General features: G+C 40.9%; 2 pseudogenes; one reads left to right on the top strand and one right to left on the bottom strand.

The window, feature by feature from the left end:
* Nucleotides 1-5,360: 5,360 nt before the first annotated feature.
* LOC129035960 (small nucleolar RNA SNORA70) lies at nt 5,361-5,502 on the bottom strand (annotated as a pseudogene).
* Nucleotides 5,503-9,058: 3,556 nt separating this feature from the next.
* On the top strand, nt 9,059-9,149 carry LOC129035934 (U6 spliceosomal RNA; annotated as a pseudogene).
* Nucleotides 9,150-18,531: the final 9,382 nt, after the last annotated feature.

Raw genomic sequence — 18,531 nt, 5'->3', positions numbered from 1 at the left:
ACCCTTTGCTCCTGTACAGGCATCCCAAGGGCTCTCCTCAAGAAACTTCACACCCAAATCTCCATCTCAGAGTCTGTTTCCAGGGAGCCTAATCTAAGACACACACATAGAGTTTATTGGAGATCTGTCTTTGTCGCTCTGTCTCAAATAATATACCCAATCTGTCATCATCTCCATGGCTACCTCATCCAAGCTGCCATTTCTCTTTCTTCTCCCCTCCCACATCACATGCCATTCTCTACACACCAGCCCCAGGGAACCCTAATAGCCCTTGATGATTTCTTTGTTTGCTGCCTACTTCCTGCATTAGATGTAAGCTTGAGGAAGGTGGAGACTGTTTTTTGTCTCTGGCATAGAATAAAGGCCAGTAAATGCTTGTTGGATAAATTAGTGGATTAAAGTACCAAACTCTCAATGATACAAAAAGACACCACCAGTCAGATATAAGCAAATTCAAATTTTTTTTCAGTCCACCACTACAATGGGAAGGCACAAGCAAATTAAAATTAGAAAATGGACTCTGTACGTTTTACCCCCAAATTAGGTATATGAAGTTCATCTGGAAACTTTCCTTAAACATGAAGATTTTAGGTTACTTTTGAAAAATGTCAGGGAAAGAAGAAACTGGCCTCTGAGTCATTTTGGATCCCACTATCCAACTGTCATATCTTTTCTGTTACATAACAGTTATATTCCAGCAATAATGAGTTATAACATTAATATCTGAAGAGTAAATCTCATTCTCTCAGTGACTACCAAAATTAGTGGTACATTTTCTGAGTGGGGAGGGAAGAATAATTTCTTCATAGATTCAACTGAAAACTCTTTTGAAGACACATGAGCCTCGTTCTGCATAATTCTGTAAATTCTAATGTAGGTCCAGTGGATTTATTTAAAATGAGGGATCTGTTACTTGCCTAGTGAGCTTGAGAAATGAAAAACACATAAATCATTCTTACCTATAGCTTCTTTTTTGGAAAGGTACTAATCTTAGCTGCAGTGATTAGTGAGGAAAGGGGTACATGTTCACTGAGCTAGTCATTCTTGAAACAGGATTCAGGAAAGGGCAGTTTTGTGACTCAAGTGCAGTTTTGGAATGACTTTTATGAAGGAAGAAAGCAATGCTCTCCAGGTAGTCAGAATAATTCAGACTCTAAAAGTATTCCCTGATTTATAAGTAGTAATTTGCCAGCCTTGGCTTCTTCAGAGTAGAAAAATCCTTGAAGGTATGTGTATATATTATGTATATATTTTTAAGTGCCAAAAAGTGCATGACATCATTGTTCATTTAAAAGCAAAAATTCAAGATCATAAAAAGAGGGGGAAAGACCTGTTCGTTGACCAGAGCAGACTTATGTGACATGCAGAGAATGAACTCTTGCCATGTACATTTGGAGTCCAATCATTTCAAGCCCATCAATAGTGCAATTGAGTACCCATGGGCATAGAGAGCCTTCCTAAGGTATTACAGCAAGTCACAAAATCATAAACAAAACCAAAAAAATACATATCTTTGTCTCATGGACCTAGTTATTTCTGCCTAGATGCCAACATCAGATTGAGAACCATAAAAATTTATTTGAACCAATAGCCAAGGAAGAAACTGAAAATATTTTCAAGAATTGCCTCTACATATGGGTTTTGGCATCAAGCAGACATACTGCCTATAGTCTCACACTTGCAAAGAATAATTAATTCCAATGCAATATAAAATGTTCCAGGATTTAAAAAAGAATTACCCAATTTATTTTACAAAGCTAAAATAAATTACAGCAAACCCCAAAATGACCAGCACAGAAAAGAAAAATATGAAAACAGCATTTATTTTGGAGAGACTTCTAGCATTACATAACCAAATTAAGTATGCAGGTGCCCTCTGACTCAGAAATTCCACTGATGAGCACATATCCTGGAAACATTCCCAGGCAGGCTGAAGAGGGAAATGTACATGGTGGATCATTGCAGCATGGTGGTGGCAAGGAGATGGCATCACTGGGAGAGTGAGTGGGTAAAATGTGGTGCAGGTACACCACAGAGTATTTTGCTGTGGGTAGAAGCAATTAGTTGGACATACTTAGAGAGTAGAAATTGATTTTAAAATATGGTACATAGTGAAAAATGCAAGAAACAGAACAATATAAAATACGATATCACTTCAACAAACAATATGCAAACCAGTAATATATGCTTTTCAAAGACACATTCAAATAGAAATAAACATACACATTAAAAGTATTCTGATTGGAGACAATGGGACTAGGATATAAAATAAGGGGAATAAATAAATGTATGGCTGCATTCCAAGTTCCATAGGCCCGAGTCCCTTTCGCCTTCATGGGTCCTTTCCTCCATTAGAAAAGTATTTAAAAATCATATTTTACAACTGTGTTGGTATAAAGATAAATATATTAATATTATGTACTAAAACATTTTCTCTGGGCAGGGATAGTGACTCACACCTGTATTCACACTTTGGGAGGCCAAGGCAGGAGGATTGCTTGAGGCCAGAAGTTCAAGACCAGCCTAGGCAACATAGTGAGACCCTGTCTCTATTAAAAAATAAATAAATAAATAAATAAAATTAAAATAAAAACTTCTTTGCCCTAAAAGTACATTTTTACTTCTGACTTACAAGAAATTAAAACACTTTCCTGGGCCCCTAAATGTATCATGAGCCCTAAGATACTGTGCTTTCTGTGCCTGATTTGACTCTAAATAAATGAATGAATGACAATGGGTCCTTGTAGGAACAACTGATAATTGTGTGTCAGGAACTAAGGAGTATGATTCATTCAGTGCTCTGCATTTTAGGTCCAAAAATCTTTCCAGAAACAGCAGTTCCTTAGGTGTGTTGAAGAACTCTGACTTATGAAAGCAGGATATTACTAAGACTTATGAAAAAAAAAGGAAGCTTCCCCAAAAATGTATTCCATGTGGAAAATGCTGAGTTAAACAAAGCTAAGCAGGTTTTTATATCTTACGATCTGTCAGAACCTTTACTATATAGTGTAATATAAGTTATGAATCCCCAAGGAGGTGGGCAGGGAATTTAACAAGCAGGGTTTCCCAAAGCCATTTGACAGTGACGTTCTTCTGCTTTGATGGTAGAGGCACTGAGTGCTGAGAACTCCCTGAAAAGCTTGGCCCAGGTCAGTCCCTGCCCCAGGATCAGGCAGGTGAATTCACTCACAGCTGTCTGAGCCTGGACCCCCGTCTACCCTGCCTGCCCAGGCAGAGCTGTGCTTCCACTCAGGCTGGCAGACTGCGGCTCCTCAACCTCTAGGTTGCAGGACAGTCCCTGGGGAGCACTGTGGCCCAGGTCAGGACCAAGCCAGAGATTGTGGGTATGGTTTAATTTATAACCTCTGAATAGTTAGACATAAAGTATGCGGGCTTTCATTTGTACAATACACTTCCTTGTCTTTTTCAGTTTTAGAGGCTGCCTGCATTCCTTGGCTTGTGGCCCCTTCCTCACATCACTCCAACCTCTTGCTTCTGTGGCCACATCTTCTACTACTGCCTTTGACTTTATTCCCTCCTTCTTATAAAGACCCTTGTGATTACATTGGGTCCACCTAGGAAATCCAGATAGTCTCCCTATTTCAATATCCTTAATGTAATCACACCAGCAAAGATCCTTTTACCATGTAAGGAAACATTCACTGGTTCCCAGGATTAGGAGGTGGATATCTTTGGGGGCTATTGTTCTAACAGTCCTTGAGAGATTTCAGTGAGCAGAGCTCCACCTGCTAAGCTGCATCAAACATGCAGTGTGAGAAAAAAAATTGGGGGTGCATTGACTCACTGAGATTTAGGAGGTTGTCTATTACTACAGCAGAATTTAGCACACTTTTATACTTCATTTCATTTTTGCCTCCTGTTTATATTTTGCAATAACTCTAGGCATTAAATATGACTTTTTAAAATAAAGTACTTTTAAAATAATATACTAGGAATAATCAATCTATGAGCAAACCAAAGAGTGTTTTTGTTCTTGAAAAAAGTAACTTCAGATCTGTAGACTTAAAAATAAATATTGCCCACATTTAATATCCTAACAAAATTCTTTCCTGACTCTGAAAAATCTTCAGATTCCCTTTGTTCCAAAAAAACTAACAGGTGACCGGGCACAGTGGCTCATGCCTGTAATCCCAGCACTTTGGGAGGCCGAGGTGGGCGGATCACGAGGTCAGGAGATGGAGACCATCCTGGCCAACATAGTGAAACCCCGTCTCTACTAAAAATAAAAAAATTAGTTGGGCGTGGTGGTGCCTGCCTGTAATCCCAGCTACTCCGGACGCTGAGGCAGGAGAATCACTTGAACCCCGAAGGCGGAGGTTGCAGTGAGCTGAGATCGCACCACTGCACTCCAGCCTGGCGATATAGCGAGACTTCGTCTCAAAAAAAAAAAAAAAAACCAAAAACCTAACAGATTAGCAATGTTGATTTACTTAGATGCTGAACCAGGTGAAAGTAACAAAGAAAACAAACTTGATTGAAAGATTGTTAAATCTAGTCCTGTTTTTCCTGGAAGTTGAGGGGTGAGGATGGAGGGAGTTTTTCCTGATAATGGAAATGCAAATACACTTACCTGACTTTCTAAAGCACAATCCTTTCCCTAGTTCATGTAATCGTGTGTTATAGGTCATAAAATGTAGAGTGAGAAATGTTTTACAGTCTTGAATTACAGAGTCCAAGCTGTGCCACCACCCACATGTCTTCTTTATAAGTTGGATGGACTTCTGGACATGTCAGTCTCAGTACAAATCAGTGGTCACCAGCTTTTTGATTGTGCCCCTCTAATCAGCAAAAAATGTTCAGCCCATACTTCCACTATGTATACTTACCAATGTATTACAAGCATTACAATACATGCACAAAAAAAGACACTAAAAGATGATATAAAGATAAATAATATTATTATTTCTTTATTTTGGGGGTTAGGAAGAAGGCTTTATTGGTGGGTGTGAATAAGGAGGGGCAAACCAGTGGGAGCCCCCATAAGTACAGGGCCCACCACTTGTCCAGGGGGCCATGATTGGGGGTGTTTGACCTGATAGCTGTCTAGGATGAGCTGCTTCACAGCTACCATGTCTTCAAATTCATCCACATTAATATTGGTAAAATCTCGCTTCTTTGAAATATGGATCTTCTAGCAGCTAGGGAACTTGAACTTGGTCCTGTGTGGGGTCTTAACCACATACTGCTTGTTCTGCAGCTTGGTGCAGATGAACATGATGACTTGGCCAATGTGGACCTTTCCTCCCATGCCCTGGGGCTTTCAAAGGCACCCTGTGTACCTATCTAGAGCATAGACTGGAGACAGTATCAGGTCAGGGACATGAACGTCCATTGGAAAGGGCTGTCTCCAAGGCTCCTTAGGGCAACGCATACAACATACAAGCAACAGGGTGCACACACTACCGAGAAGGCTGCTGTTCGCAGCCGTGGCACACCTGGCCCTTACAAGGAAAGTAACATGATCGGCTTAATTGACTGTAAGAAATACTATTTTTAAATGTCTTTCTAATCATGGCAGCATCATGCTACAATCATTAATATTTCAAGGCAAAATATTCCCTTAAGTTGTGGTTCCTCATTAATGATAATGGATGTAAATACAACTTGCAAGCCATCTCCTTGATAATTTTGACTATTTTGTCAGACTTTTCATCAAATCTCATTTGAGCCTTATTATTTTTGCCTTTCAATGTGGGTAGCAAAGAGTTTTTTCTAGGAGTAGAACTGTCTGCTCTTTTTGTTGTTGTTGTTTTTGTTGTTGTTGTTTATTTGCTTGTACTTATGTTATTGTTTTCACCTCAATCTATGGTTTCTTTGCAGGAAATCTTTTTTTTTTTTTTTAATACTTTTAAGTTTTAGCATACATGTGCACAACGCGCAGGTTAGTTACATATGTATACATGTGCCATGTTGGTGTGCTGCACCCATTAACTCGTCATTTAACATTAGGTATATCTCCTAATGCTATCCCTCCCCCCTCCCCCCACCCCACAACAGGCCCCCATGTGTGATGTTCCCCTTCCTGTGTCCATGTGTTCTCGTTGTTCAATTCCCACCTATGAGTGAGAACATGTTGCAGGAAATCTTTTTAAGTCATTTGTCTGTTTTTACAAGAGTTAATTTAATTAAAATTAGAGACTATTATCTAAAAACCAGTTATGACAATATAGCTGACCATATACAAACTGTAATGCATCACACTGTGCTGAAAGCAAAAGAGTGAGGAAACCACCGTCAACCCATCTTTTCTGGAACTCCCACTCTTCCCTCGGGTGCCTCCGTGTACGGTACAATCACCACACAAAGCCAGGTGACATCTGGATAAAGGGAGGGTGCCATTGTCGATCCACATATTTACTTTCATAATGCTTCTGGGAAGCATGTGCCATACTCTGTAGAACTCTAATATAAGTAGCTGAGGCCCAGCGCAGTGGCTCACTCATGTAATCCCATCTGTTTGGGAGGCTGAAGAAGGTGGATCGCTTGAGTCCAGGAGTTTGAGCCCAGCCTGGGCAACATGGTTTTCATGTTGATGGGAGTTTCATGTAGAAACTCCATCTCTACAAAAAAAAAAAAAAAAAAAAATTAGCTGGGTATAGTGGCACACGCCTGTAGTCCCAGCATCTCAGGAGGCAGAAGCAGGAGGATCACTTCAGCCTGGGAGGTCCAGGCTGCAGTGAGCTGTGATTGTGCCACTGCACTCCAGCCTAGGCAACAGAACAAGAACGTGTTTCCAAAAAAATAAAATAAAATAAGAAGAAAGAACAAAATAAGTATCTGAAATGCAAGTTTCTAAAAAGGCTTTTGCATGGGCAATCAGTTTAGGTATGTGGCAAAAGACCCGTAATCTATTCTAATAATGTTGCTGTTACAAAACAAATTACAAAGAGACTGAAGCCAGAAAGCCTAATCCCACAGAGGGCTTTTGGCAATTAGGGCCAGAAACCAGATATTCTGAGTCTTGGCCTTTATTTCCATTACACCATGAGATTATGAATGAGTAAACTTAGAAATTTCATGACCAAATTAAGTCCTGCTGGCCTCCCTTCAGCATGCTGTGCTCTGTGATGAGGGGGAAAGATGCAAGCCAAGAACAGGGAGACTCCAGGAGGTAACAGGTCCAGCCCTGGAGATGGAGGAGGATTTTTAGTTCCCTGCAAGATAATTATAAAGAAAAGATATTTATTTATAAGAAAACATTGAAAGAATACAAGAAACTACTAGAAGTGGTTACCTTTAGGAGTGGGGTGAGGGTGGCAGGAATGTGGTGGACAAAAATAGGGCTGGGGACCAGACTTCACAGTGCATACCTTGTATATAGCTCTGATTTTTTTTTTTTTTTCTGATGGAATCTCGCTCTGTTGCCCAGGCTGGAGTACAGTGGTACAATCTCCGCTCACTACAACCTCCATTTCCAGGGTTCAAGCAAATCTCCCATTTCAACCTCCTGAGTAGCTGAGATTACAGGTGCACTCCACCATGTCTGGCTAGTTTTTGTATTTTTAGTAGAGATGGGGTTTCACCATGTTGGCCAGGCTTGTCTAGAACTCCTGAACTCAAGTGATCCACCCGCCTTATCCCTCCAAAGTGCTGGGATTACAGGCATGAGCCCCTGTGTCCGGCCTAGCTCTGATTTTTGAGCCAGTGTATTACCTATAGAAAGGTATTTATAAAGGTCATAGTTTGCCTCCCATTGTATCTCTAGCTGTATGTCTCACTGAAAAGGATATTCAGATAGATAGATTAAGGTTCTTCTGAAAAGAGTTATTTGTGCCTTCTCTACTAGAAATTCAAGGATATTATTCATATGGTTTGGATTTGTGTCCCTGCCCAAATCTCATGTCAAATTATAATCCCCAATGTTGGAGGAGGGAGGGAGGTGATTACATCATGGGGGCAACTTCCCCCCTGCTGTTCTTGTGATTGTGAGTTCTCCCAATTTCTGGTTGTTTAAAAGCGTGTAGCCCTTTCCCCTTCACTCTCTTTTCCTCCTGCTCCAGCCATGAGGACGTGCTGGCTTCCCCTTAGCCTTCCACCATGATTGTAATTTTTCTGAGGCCTCTCAAGCCATGCAGAACCATGAGCCAATTAAACCTCTTTTCTTTATAAATTACCCAGTCTCAGGTATTCCTTTATACCAGTGCAAGAATTGACTAATACATTCAGGGCTACATTGATTATATTGATATATATTGATTATATTCAAGGACAGCCAGCCAGGCAGATGTCTGGTGTGACGACCTATAAGAAATGATAAAATGTTCTGGGAAATGTAATAAGATGAAGGCAATTATAGTTCCCTCCTGTACTGGTAGAGTTCAATCAGGGAAGCAAGACCATTATGAGCACTATGGGGTAAGTTATTTATTGTGGAGTTAGACTTTCCACAATCTGGGGAAAAGTTGCGGAAGAAAGGTCTGAAAAGCACCAGAAAAAAGCTACTAATCAACCCTGGAGCCGGTGAACAAATCAAAGCTTGCTGGATGTGAGGTGCAGCTGACTGCTGGAGAGCAACCATGAAAGCGCTGGCATAGAAGTCTATGGAAGGCTCTCTGTGGCTTCTGCCTCTGTGAGCTCACAGCAGAGCATCTTATGGTGGGCCTGGTTCATGGCTGGTCAGTAGGGCCAGCAGTCAGGAAGAGCTGGACATTGAGCGGAAAAAAATGAAGACAAGGTGGCACCCACAGGCACTGTTGTTTTTTGTTTTTGTTTTGTGGTTGTTATTGTTGTTGTTGTTGTTTTGAGACGGAGTTTCGCTCTTGTCGCCCAGGTTGGAGTGCAATGGCACGATCTTGGCTCGCGGCAACATCCGCCTCCCGTGTTCAAGCAATTCTAGTGCCTCAGCCTCCGGAGTAGCTGGGATTACAGGCGCCTTGCCTCGGCCTCCCAAAGTGCTGGGATTATATTATAGTGCTGTATCTATAGGCGTGAGCCACCTCGCCCGGCCCCCACAGGCACTGTTTAACCACACCTACCAATCATGGCCTTCAAAGTGCAATGGCTGCTACTTCATTCCTGATCTCACATTTCACACAAGGCGCTCACTTCAAAATTGGAATGATATAGAGAACATTAGCATGGCCTCCGCATGGGATGATGCACAAATTCATGAAGCGTTCCATATTTTCAGCTTCCTTTTAATATCATGCGGTTATTTAGGTAATAAGAAATATTAAGTAATTGGCTTTAGATTTTGTAATTTTCTCCCTGAGTTTCTGCTAGATCTTTACATTCTAGTAGTCAATGTATTTTCAGTGAAATGTAAAAATATTCCTGTTCTCTTTGATCAGTATTAATTTCTTGAATTCATATTGTCACTTGAATCCTGTAGCTGTCATTTGTCTCTGTTATAAGCAATATTTGATTTTTGATGTGTGTAGACCAACTCTTCTTCATTTTTTCATCATATTTTCAAGATGTGATTTTACATTTCGGCATCTTAAAAACAGTTTGGTCATAATTCTAGATACACACTACTAATTTATGTACCTACACATGTGACCTTTGTGAACAGAAATTGCCATGTCCAATCTGTGTTTATACATAACTTTCTGGTTATATACTCCTTAGATTTGTGGATTCAAGTTACTGAAGTGAATACCATTAAAATCCTAGGCCATGTTAATTGATTATACATGTTTAGAATGTTAAACAAACAGGCCAGGCCCAGTGGCCCACACCTGTAATCCCAGCAATTTGGGAGTCCAAGGCAAGCAGATCACTTGAGGCCAGGAGTTCAAGGCCAGCCAGGTCAACATGGTGAAACACCATCTGTATTAAAAATACAAAAATTAGCCGGATGTGGTGGCACGCGTGCCTGTAATCCCAGCTACTTGGGTGGCATGGAGGTTGCAGTGAGCGGAGATCGTGCCACTGCACTCCAGCCTGGGTGACAAACAAAATCACACAAGTTTCTCTTGTGGCAACTATAACTCTGAACCATACAAGGTATCTCTGTATCTAAGTTATCTGGGAAATGTCATTCCAATTTAGCTACCTTGACATTGTACAAAGTCCCCATGGCTCCTCACAGGGACAAATGCAGTGTGGCTAAAAGCAACTTTGATAAGCTGCTTGGCATAGAGTGTAAGACATTCAGGGCTCCAGCTCCAGCTTCAATTAACAATTGCTATGCTTCCTTCTAAGGATGTGTGGCTGTCTGCCTGCAGGGCTTTGGCTTTGTGGGTGAAATATGCAGGTTTGGAGCTAAACCTGAATTGCTGAGGACTGTGGAGGAGACGCAGCAAGGTGCCCCCAGCAGCTCTATGTTGCTTTTGCCGGCAGAGGGCTCAGCTTTGCTAGAAATAAACCTAGAATCATTTGCAGAAAACAAGTTTAGAGGCTGGGTGTGTTGGTTCATGCCTGTAATCATCCCAGCACTTTGGGAGGCCAAGATGGGTGGATCACCTGAGGTCAGGAGTCAAGACCAGCCTGGCCAACATGGTAAAACCCCGTCTCTACTAAAAATATAAAAATTAGCCTGGCATGGTGGTGGGCACCTGTAATCCCAGCTACTTGAGAGGCTGAGACAGGAGAATCACTTGAATCCAGGAGGCAGAGGTTGCAGTGAGAGGTTGCAGTGAGCCAAGAATCATGCCACTGCACTCTAGCCTGAGCAATGGAGTAAGACTCTGTCTCAAGAAAATAAAAAAATAAAAAGTCAGAGGTTAGCAAGCTGTAGAGGCATCAACGTGCCCCCGTTGTGTAGTTTTTTAAAAAATATTTTTCAGAAGCACAAGTACAGACTGAAAAGACTCCAGCCCTCACCATGGCTAAGATTCTGTTCCTGGAATATAGCCAGATAGACTCATTAAATTCATATTTGAATCTTCTGGAACTATGACTTGAAATGTCTACAAGTCCCTAAAAGAAGCAGCTTCGTCTCCTGTAGTGTGTACTGCTATGTTCTGCCCCGATCTCCTTCCCCAGGCCACCTCCAGCTACTGCCAGCAACTCACAACTGCCCCTGCTAATGAGAACTGCCCTTGGCCAATGGGAGCCACCTCCCCCAACAGCCCCCTGCCAATAATTGGCTGATGTGAGGAAACAAGAAGCCAATCCATTTGTCTCAAGGGAGAACTCACTGTAGTGCAGTCCACACTCCAGTGCTCCCCTTGGGGCCAGGCTGTACCTGCTGGGGCCCCATCCTTACTTAGCTCTTCTGCTCTCCCTTTCTTCCCTCGTTTTTTCCTGAGATTACATCCTCAGGAAATCAATGGCATTTGAATTCCTGTCTTAGGTTCTACTTTCAAGGAGTCCCAATCTATGATCCTTCCTATTGTAGTCTCCCCAGCCACAATGCACACCTGCCAGTCCTAGAAGTGAGGCATGTGCCAACCTCAGGGTCTTTGCACTTGTCATTCCTTCTGCCTGGCACAGCTTACCACCAAATATCTGAGTGGCTGACTCCCTCAGCTCCTTTAGATCTTTACTTAAATGCCAGCTTTTCATCAAGATCTTGTTTTGGATTTTTTTTTTAACAACCCATTTAAAACTACAAACCCATCCAACACTCCTTTATCCCATTCTTGTTCTTGTACCATTTAATATAATAATAGCAAGTACTACTTATGTAGTGCTTAAAGTGTGCTGGGCACAGTTCTAAGAGTTTAACACTGATTAAATGTGATCCTCATGACAAATCTCAAAAGGTTTTATTAACCCAATTTTACTGATGAGGAAACCGAGGCACAGAGAGGTTAAAAACTTCCTCAAAGGCCATGCAGCTTGTAAGTGATGGTGCCAGACTTTGACCCCAGGCTGTCTGGCTCCAACACTGTGTCACTACACTGCACTATCATATTCACTTACTTTATTTATTTATTTGCTTATTTACTTTATTTACTTATCTGTGTTGATTAACGTATATCTCCTTCCACTAAAATACAAGCTCCTTGAGGATACAGATTTTTGTCTTCTTGGTCCACTGCTGTGTCCCACAACACCTAGAGAAGTCTGGGTACCATACTCAGCCCTCAAATATTTATTAAACTATGTACCTTCTGTGTCCTCAAGCCCTTCTTCTTTCTGGATTCAAGAGAGAAAACAAATTATTATAAAGTGGATTGGTTCTTCTACTTTCAGCCAATGTTCAGATTGATAAAATAAGAACCTCTTCCTTCCCATCTTGATTGAGCTCTGTAACAAATTGGATGCAATATTTCATGGCTCACAGTGATAATGTTTAAATATCTGGCTTCCATTGTATAACCATGAGTGCCATGCAGCCATGTTATTGCTGGCTCAGACAACAATCTCTAGCATTCTGATCACCAGAGTTTGCAGTGATGTTGTGAAGTTTTTTACCAGAGACAATCGAAACTGGGAGAAGACCTGTGTGAATCTAAGCAGAAAGTTCATGGCCAAAGTCATTTATTCATACAATCTAGTACTGTTTGTTGGGACTTCAGGGAACTCCCAAAATAGCATCACATCCAAGTTCTGAACCACCTGAGAAATAGGCCCAAAAAATAAGATGCATGGGAATCAAAATATCATGTTTACTACTAAGAAAGCTGATATTGCAGAATATGGCTTAGATTTAAGAGCCAACTGGGTTTGCTAACACTAAACCCCAGAACTAGACAAACTTTCCCATGGATGGCCACAGACCTCCCAAGGGAGAGCCCTGACCGTGTAAACCTACAGCATGGAGGAGTAAAAGCAGACACATCTTTTCTACAGGTTTCCAGCTCCCACGAGGACTCAAGAGGACACATTTTATCTTCAGGTCAACAGCTCTCAAGAGGAATTGAGAGGAAAGGGCTGCCATTCCATCCAATTTCTCCTCTGCATTCACCAGTTAGACAGGTCACTGCATATTCCCAAAAAACAAAAAAGAGGAGCGAAAAAGGCAGAGCGATGCCAGGCATGTCACACTTATGGATACTCCTTCAAATAAAAGGAATCATCAATAGTGGGCATTTTGTTTCACAGCAAAATGGGCAGTTAGACTACTAAAGGAACTAAAGTTACATTTTTACTTTATGAATATGGTGTCACCAAATATCTAATAGAGTCTTATGATTACGACTTTGTTTCTTAGTTATCAGAGCTAAAGCTGTATTGAAACTGTAGCATTATACAGTTAGAAGTAAAACTTCAAAGATAATCAGTCAACTGCTCTCCTTAATGCAGATGGCAAAACAGAAGGGTTGAATAATTTGTCCTATAACAAAAATCTAGGCAGGTCAGAACCAGAACTATATCCCCTGTTTATTCTCAGCCCAAATCTTTTATCCATCCAATGGCTGTTTTCAGCTTGTCATGAAATTGCCTCTAGTGTCAAGAAAGACAGGAAAAAGAAACCCTTTACTAATAAAAAGTAAAAACATAGCATACATGTCTATTTCACAGCCTGTAATCCCAGCTACTTGGGAGGCTGAGGCAGAAGCATCGCATGAACCCAGGAGGCGAAGTTTGCAGTGAACCAAGATTGTGCCACTGCACTTCAGCCTGGACGATAGAGCGAGACTCCATCAAAAAAAAAAAAAAAGATTATTTCACTTTCTATAATGCAATATGTATGCATAAGGGCTTTAAAATAGGGCATAATGGCTGGGCGCAGTGGCTCATGCCTGTAATTCCAGCAGTTTGGGAGGTGGAGGAGGGCGGATCACCTGAGGTCAGGAGTTTGAGACCTGCCTGGTCAACATGGTGAAACTCTGTCTCTACTAAAATACAAAAACTAGCCAGGTGTGGAGGTGCATGCCTGTAATTCCAGCTACTCCAGAGGCGGAGGCATGAGGATTGCTTGATCCCGGGAGGTAGAGGTTGCATCAAGCCAAGATCGTGACACTGCACTTCAGCCAGGGCAACAGAGCAAGTTTCTGTCTCAAAAAAATAAAATAAAATAAGGCACAAATATAAAGATCAGGAATAACTGGGTTTGAAAAATTAAAATAAGGAATGGATTCAGTATAAATATACAGTATGATAATAGTAATGGTTTTGATTTTATATATCCATAGTTACTGCTGACGGTATTTCATTTCTTTGTTTATCCCCATACTTTTCAATTATGAAAATCTACTGCTATATTTCAAATTATAGAAAGTTCATGTAGATACAGAAACTAAAAAGAATCTTAACTGTTTTAAAATTTCTTATTGAACTACTTGCCTGTAACTTAATAAGTAGCAACCTTGTTCATCCAACCCATGAATTGTGGGTTGGATGTACCCATGGCTGTGATGTAAGAAGATGAGGGTGCCTCTGTGTGCCTGCTCTGAACTGCCCAAATAGGTCAGGCCATTGCAGAGACTGTCATTCACTGAGGGAAGAGAGCAATTTGGTTGCTAAAATAGTAAAAGCCTTACCTGATGAACTACAGTCTCCACTAGCAAATTCAATTTATTTTATTATGGAAATGCACTGTGGTGTTCCTTTGTGTGGCAATTGTTGCAGATATCTATAACAACAACAACAAAAAAAAATAGTCCAGCTGGCCTGGTGATCCTGAATTGTAAAAGGTATGGCCCCATGTTTATAAAGTTTGCCTAGGATGAATGATGCTTCGAAAAGATATCAAGAAATGCGTGTGTGTGTCGGGGGCGGGGGGTGGGGGGGGAGGATTTAAGGAAATAGTTGCTTCAAAGAGAGTGTGGGGGTTTTTTGTCTTGTTTTGTTTTGTTTTTTATTAGAGACAGGGTCTTACTCTGTCACCAGGCTGGAGGGCAGTGGTGCAATCACTGCAACCTCGAACTCCTGCGCTCAAGCAATCGTCCTGCCTCAGACTCCCCAGGAGCTGGAACTACAGGCATGAGCCACGATGTGGACTAGCTTTTTTTTCTGGATGAGTACAGATTTAAAGCCAAACTTCTACTCTCCAGGGACTTATGATCAGCTTTGAGACCTTTGTTTCTTCTGGAAAAACAAATCAGTTTATACGGCTACATTTCTAAGTAGAGGGGCTAGAACACTGCCTAATCATGGAAAAAGTATTTACCAATTCTAGCTGCTAACCTCAACTGTGTGCCAGTATTTCATAATATTCAGAGCAAAGTTTTTGATGTTTTATTCACATTACTATCCCCACACCTAGAACAGAGCCTGATGCCTAATAAATGCTCAGTAAATATTGGCTGGATGAAGACGTCATCATTGCTTCTAAATTTCAACCTCGCCTTATCACAGCTGCAGTGTGACCTTGAGCCAGTCATTTGTCCTGTCCATTTCAGTTCTCTCAAGAGAAAGGAAAGCATGAGCAAGCCCTGGGTGGTTGTGAGAAGTAGATGAGACATTTCATGTAAAGCACTTTAGCACAGTACTTGCATTCAATGTCAGATTTTAAAAATTATTTATATGTTATTTTAAATAATGTTTTGCTTTTACAAAATTATAATGTAAACCAGGCGTGGCGGCTCACACCTGCAATCCCAACACTTTGGGAGGCTGAGGCTGGTGGATCATGAGGTCAGGAGTTTGAGACCAGCCTGGCCAACACAGTGAAACTCCATCTCTACTAAAAATACGAAAAATTAGCCAGACATGGTGGCATACACCTGTAATCCCAGCTACTCGGGAGGCTGAGGCAGGAGAATCACTTGAACCCGGGAGGCAGGGGTTGCAGTGAGCCAAGATCACGCCACTGCACTCCAGCCTGGGTGACAGTGCAAAACTCCGACTCAGAAAAAAAAAAAAGAAAGAAAGAAATTATATTGTAGTAACATCATAACAGATAATATTCTAATTTCTGAAGCTGTGATTTTGGTACTGCAGACCTTATAAGATAAATGGTTCTCATAACTTTTTATGACTGTAAACTTTAACTCAGCCATTTAGAATTTTCTCTAATACACACCCATCTAATCTTGAAAATTTCAATTCACTCTAAAATCAATCGATAATAAATGTGCTGTTGTAACAGGCCAAAAAGTCCTTGCAACTTCTAGAGGTCAAAGAACTCCCTGTGCTTATATAAGGGAAAGAAAGGAATAGAAAAAATATTATTAATCTGTACTAAAAATCTAACATTGAAAAATGACATGGAACACTAAAAGTCATTTGTAATCTTAATTAAAGTCTGTACTTTTCTCCAACTAAAAACCTAAGACACAGTTATAAAATCGTATTTACCCTCTTTCTATTTTGTTGGTGACAAAGATAAATTTTAGTCCTAAATCATCATGTGTCAGATTTGCTTGAAGGAATATATTTATAAAGGCATCTTATATTGTGTTTGTTAATTTTTTAAAGGAAAAGATGGATTCTAGACCAGTATTCCTAATGAAAATGTTAAATCTTCTGCCAAAATATTCTAGATCTAGGGGTATCTTCAATTACCTATTATTTAATTACACTTAAAACTTTAGGTTTTTGTTGGAGCACTAAGCCAAAAGCCCCATTACAACCAATAAGAGAAGATTTTTTATGTCTTACCACTCTTCACCAGCCCCTAAATCATGGAGTGGAACAGTTCTCAATGTAGTATAAGAGAAAACTCAAAAATGAGTCCCCAAAAATATGGAGTTCCCATGGCTACTAGCAATGTACTAGAAAACCCAAGAAGCTGCACTGATTGTATCAGTTTATGCCAACCCTGCTAGGATCATGTACCTGAATAACTAAAACAAAAACAATGATAATAAGTAAGTCTTATGTATTACTATGTGCCAGGAACTGATTTAATGGCCTTGCATATATTAAGTCATTTATCCTCACAATCATCCTGTGTGATAGGTCTACTAAGGATATGATTTGGCTGTGTCCCCACCCAAATCTCATCTTGAATTGTAGCTCCCGTAATTCCTACATATTGTGGAAGGGACTGGGTGGGACATAATTGAATCATGGTGGTGGTTTCCCCCATACTGTTCTCATAGTAGTGAATAAGTCTCACAAGATCTGATGGTTTTATTAGGGGGAGTTTCCCCGCACAAGTTCCCTCTTGTCTGCTGCCATGTAAGATGTGCCTTTCACCCTCCACCATGATTATATGGCCTCTCCAGCCACGTGGAACTGTGAATCCATTAAACCTCTTTTTCTTTATTAATTACCCAGTCTCAGGTATATCCTTAACAGCAGCATGAAAATGGACGAATACAACTAATACACCTATCTTATGGTTGAAGAAACTGAGGCACAGACAGAAGAAGTACTTTGCCATGATCACATAGCTAGCAAAGAGAAAGACATAATCCAGATTTCATGCCCTTTCCCCACCCAAGTGTTCTCTTTACTCGTATACTGTAGTAAAGCAGGCTTTGTGTTGGTTGGGTCAGCCAATCAGGATCTAACGTGTGAAATAATTCTGTTCTTTCAGATTTTATTCCTTTACATTTGCTTTATTTTTTTATGCTGAAATACTGTAAACTACAGACATCATGATATTTCATCCCTAAATACTTTAGTATGCAGCTCTAAAACATAAGGACAGCTTCCATAACCAAAATCAAGACTATCACGCCTAATGAGCCATAATAATAATCTTAATGAGTTTTAATATCATTTATGACCCAAGCCATATTCCAATTTCCATAAGGTTTCCCAAAATCATTTTTATAGCTATTTAAATCTACATAAACTGGAATCTAATCTAGGACCACATGTTATAATACATCTGATGGTTGGGTCACTTAAATTGCTTTTACTCTATACATTCACTGTTTCTATGATGCTGATTTGCTAAGAGTCCAGGACAGTTGTCCAGTGGAATATCTCACCTTCAGGATTTGCCTGATTGCTTAATCATGGTGTTGTTTAGCTTGTTCCTACTTTTCTAGTTATTACCTGTCTTTTAAATACCCTTCTGATAGTTACAAGGTAAAGAAAATAAATCTACAACACCAAAGCTATGAACTATGAAAAATTGATAAATCAAACTTCATTAAAATTTAAAATGTCAAGGCCGGGCACAGTGACTCATGGCTGCCTGTAATCCTAGTGCTTTGGAAGGCCCAGGCGGTAGGATCTCTTGAGCCCAGGGATTTGATGCTACAGTGAGCTATAATCGCAGCACTGCACTACAGCCTGGGTGACAGAGCAAGACCTTATCCTTAAAAAAAAAAAAAAAAAAAAAAAAAAAAAAGCCTGCCCTGGCACTGTAGCTCATGCACTTTGGGAGGCTGAGGCGTGTGGATCACGAGATCAGGAGATGGAGACCACTCTGGCCAAACATGGTGAAACCCCGTCTCTACTAAGAAATACAAAAACATTAGCTGGGCCTGGTGAGGCATGCCTGTAATCCCAGCTACTCCAGAGGCTGAGGCAGGAGAATGGCTTGCACCAGGAAGTCGGAGGTTGCAGTGAGCCGAGATTGTGCCGCTGCTCTCCAGCCTGGCGACAGAGCAAGACTCCATCTAAAAAAAAAAAACCCAACCTATTCTGCAAAAGACACTGTGAAGGCCAGGCGTGATGGCTCACGCCTGTAATCCTAGCACTTTGGGAGGCCGAGGCGGGTGGATCACGAGGTCAGGAGGTCGAGACCATCCTGGCTAACACGGTGAAACCCCGTCTCTACTAAAAATACAAAAAGTTAGCCGGGCGCGGTGGTGGGCGCCTGTAGTCCTA

This window comes from Pongo pygmaeus, chromosome 3, assembly GCF_028885625.2.
Source record: "Pongo pygmaeus isolate AG05252 chromosome 3, NHGRI_mPonPyg2-v2.0_pri, whole genome shotgun sequence".
In the NCBI taxonomy this organism is placed as follows: Eukaryota; Metazoa; Chordata; class Mammalia; order Primates; family Hominidae; genus Pongo; species Pongo pygmaeus.
This window is presented reverse-complemented; position numbering and strand designations above follow the sequence as displayed.